The following is a 4,093-nucleotide window of genomic DNA, read 5'->3' as shown; positions in this document are numbered from 1 at the left end:
TACAGGTGTGGAATTAAAAGGGGGAGTAAATAATGGCCGAATTTACATTGATTTTCCCTTTACACATTATCCCATCACATTGTATGATGTTAAATTTGCATTACATTTGTTTATATTTACTAGACAGGCTAACCTGTCAAAGGCAGTTATAAGACAATTGCATGTATAGGAAATATTGTCTAATTGGCAAATCTTAATTTTCACTCCAGTATTTCCAGCAGCATCTAATGCGTCTAATGCCAGTGATCAAACCTAACATTTGTTTAAGACACACCCTCATGTATGACAAGACTTTCCTCATTACATATTCCAGTGGGTTAAGTTTTTGATCTAAGCAGTTCTACAGATTTTCATTGCTATCATCTGAGTTTTTAAACAGCCCACAAAAAAGACGACAATAGATCGTTCAGAAAAAAAAGAGAAGATGCCTGAAACAAAAGTAACTCTGAAAAGTGCTCAGGAAATTAAACACTCCTTTGAAAAAATTAAAGGTAAGGGAAGACAAAGTTATCTATTTATTTATTTATTTATTTATTTATTTATTTATGTATTCATTCATTCATTTATAAATCTAATGTAAATTCATGTTGTAGTTTTACTTAATGTTGACAAATTGACAACATTTTTCAGGTAAAATAAACAAATATGAAAAGAAAACAAACTATAAAAAAAATGCAATAGTATAAATCTGATTTGATGTTCTTTACATGTATTACAGCATACTAAAAAAATGCAGTAGCAGGTTCAAATTTTTTGTACATTTGTGAAATGGAGTACAGCTATTTATTTTATTTTTTTTTATCTACTGTAAGTGGATGAGTAGTTTACTCACTTTTTTATTATTCTGATTAATTCAGACCAATTTGCAGATGTGGACAATAGTAACACTGGGTGTAGAGGCACACCTTATTGTCGTGGACTGCCCCTTTTACGGCCAGAAGCCGCTCGTCTCCTTACTCCATCCTCACTACCCTCGATGGCGGGGCGGCTAGGGGGTGCGTCGACATTCCCCAGGTGGAGAGAGCGATTGCGGTGCACCTGTGCCCGCAAAACGCCACCACTTGGAGGAATTGTCCGCTTCTCCCATTCAAAGCCTGTAAATTGTCGGCGGCTCTCGCTGCCAAAGCTTACAATGCTGCGGGCCAAGCTCCCTCTGCCCTGCATGCCATGGCAATCCTGCAAGCTCACCAAGCCAAGGCATTAACAAATGCACAAGGGTAGTACCGGCCTGAGGTTGATGCAGGAGCTGCGTACGGCGACTGGCTTCACCCTCTGGGTGACGGAAGTCACGACACGGTCCCTCTGGAAGGCGACGTCCACTCTGGTGGTCTAGGAGTACCATCTCTGGCTCAGCCTGGTCGAGATGAGAGACGTTGACAAAGTGCGCTTTCTTGATGCTCCCATCTCCCAGGCTGGCCTGTGCGGCGACGCGATTGAGGGCTGTGCCCAGCAGTTCTCAGCAGTACAACAAGCAGACTGAGGCCATACAGCACATCTTGCCCCGACGTGATCCTCCAGCTGTCACTGTTCCGTCACGGGCCGTGTCTCAGCCTGCTCGTCGCCGTGGGCGCCCTCCTGCGTCCTCCACACTGGCTTCTCCCTGCGCTGAGACATCGTCGAGGCCGGCGCGTTGAGCCCTACGCAGGAGCCACTTGGCTCAAATCTCACTTTGAATGGGCATGACGCCTCTGACCATGGCAACGCTGCGATCGCGTCTCTCCGTTCTTAAAGGGAAAGGAGCAGACCCCTCTGTCACTACCCGTCCCGGTTTCTCATCCACGAGCAGAGAACCGCCAGCTAGTGCTCTGGGAGATTTGAGGGTGACAGTGAGAGCTTCTCCGCCGGGCCACGCCCCACGGATCTCTCACCCCTTCTGCAGCAGGCCGGCGCGTCGAGCCCCACGCAGGAGAGCGGCGCCCCCCGTGTCGCATCCGGCCGCTAGATTCTCTAGGAAGATGACGAAGCGGCCCTGACACGGGCAACCCGGAGATGTGGGAGACTGCTCTTCTAGAGGTGCTGAGGACAGCACCGCTCCTTCCCCCGGAGGAGGGCCGGGCGGGGAATCTTTTTCTTTCTGTTCCGCCATTGGCTCAATGGCCAGCGGTTACCACATTGTCAAAGAAAGAGCAGTTTCATTATCCTCTGGGTTGCTAGGCTCGTGGGTTGACAGTGAGCATAGCACCGCTTCCTCACTCTCACCCACGACACCCCCTATCGGCAGTGGCCGGGTTGACCCACTATCGCCTCTGGACTCCTCTCCTCTGGCTGCGCCTCGTTGCCCCGTCCCACCGGCTCCGTTGGGCTCCTTCCTCCCACCAGCTCCACCTTGGTCCTCAGTCGCTCCGGCTCCGCAGCGGATCTCCGGATCTCCGCCTCCACCTCGGTCGCCAGAACCCTCGGCTCAACACCCTGGCCCCTCGGATCCTCGGCATCTCCCTGGCTCGTTGGCTCTCCGTCTTCGCCTCTGGCTCCTCCACCACCTGCTCCGCCTCTGTTGTTCGGCCCCCTGGGGGTCGACATCATGGCTGTTGCCTGGGTCCAGCTGGACTCCTCCTGCTCCAAGCTCCTCCTGTCTCCTCCCTGGCTCCTCCCTCCTTCATCGCCTTCCTGGTCTCTGTCTGCCGGCCTCCTCCCAGATATCCATCCTCCTCCGGAACCCCCTCCCCTTTGGATGTTATGTGGTGTGAGGAGGGGGGCGTTATGTCAGACTCTGTCCCGTGTTTTGTGTGTGGTTTTGCTCCGTGACCCAGTTTCCGTCTCCTGTTAATTGTGTTTATTTGATCCCAGGTGTGTCTCGTTCCTCCCCAATTATCCTGTCTTTAAAGGCCCTAGTCCTTTCAGTTCTTGTTTGTCGGGTCTACTTGTTGAATGTCCTCCATGTTCCCTTTGGATTATTAAAGACTATTGTCCGTGTTACTCCAGCGACTCCTCATTCCTCGTTTCCTCCCAGAGAGAGATTGTGACAATATATATAATGGTATGTCTTTCCAGAGCCTGGAATGTTGTGGGAGGTTGTGAAGAATGAATTGCAAGAGCTCTTGAAGAAATACTCCTTGGATTTTCCAAATGAACAAATGAAGGTAAGCTGTGTTAGCATTTACGCATTGTGTCATTTCACTTTTCATTTGTATGAAGGAACATGTAGCATGTATGAATAGTTGTCTGATAGCTTATATTTCTGTGTCAGACCTGTTCCAGTAGCTTACGCGGCTGTTTGCAATTATAGTTCTGCAAGTACACAGCCAACCCCCCTAACCACTAGGTGGCGCTGTCGACTACAGCAACAAAGCACAAGCTGAATTAGACTTTTTTTTTTTTTTAATTGACTGCTTTTACAAACAAGACCCCTTAATATAACAAATATGCAGCCTCTGGTTGAGCATAATCAGGAATTATATTTAACAAACAACAAAAAAAGGGCTTTGTCAAATTACCTTATAGCTACATATCGAAAAGTGAAACCAAGTTTTTTTTTTAATTTTTTTTTATTGCAACTGGAACTCTTTTAAGTATATCTGTTATGTTGTGAATTATATCACTTATATGTGTTATATGGGTAAACTATAGAGTTAAATTGGTAAACAACTGTATTATGAACATTTCTAAATCGCTACTTCATTTATGGGTTATGATCTTCTCTGTCCAGTCCATTTGTATTTAATCACACTCACCACTGTCATTAGAAGCTTCCAGCATCCAGCTCTGTTACATACGTTTCTAAAGGATAGCCTCCAAGGTTAGCAATCAATCAAGAAATCAATCAATCGAACAAAAACAACAGGGTCATTCCTTGTCAAGTCAACCAGAGGTCCCCGGCTCAAATTTTTGATTTAATATGTATAGCTATACACTAAATATGTATAGTGATGAAAGCCAAAATATGAAATTTCACAAATGTGTATTTACTGAGTAATCCATGATTTTGTAGAGGGGGGTAAAAATTAAAATTTTCACCTGAGATTTGGAGCCAAGTTACAAGGGTGTAAAAATTACTTCAGAAAGCTGGCCAGCATCATTTTATTTTTACACATTGATTGGTCTATTAGTAAAATCTGTTAACTTTAACAATCTTTTGTGACAGTTCAAAAATGGG

The sequence above is a fragment of the Sinocyclocheilus anshuiensis genome, unplaced genomic scaffold, assembly GCF_001515605.1.
Source record: "Sinocyclocheilus anshuiensis isolate Anshui unplaced genomic scaffold, SAMN03320099.WGS_v1.1 scaffold2159, whole genome shotgun sequence".
NCBI lineage: Eukaryota > Metazoa > Chordata > Actinopteri > Cypriniformes > Cyprinidae > Sinocyclocheilus > Sinocyclocheilus anshuiensis.
The sequence above is the reverse complement of the archived record's forward strand: the minus strand, read 5'-3'. Positions refer to the sequence as shown.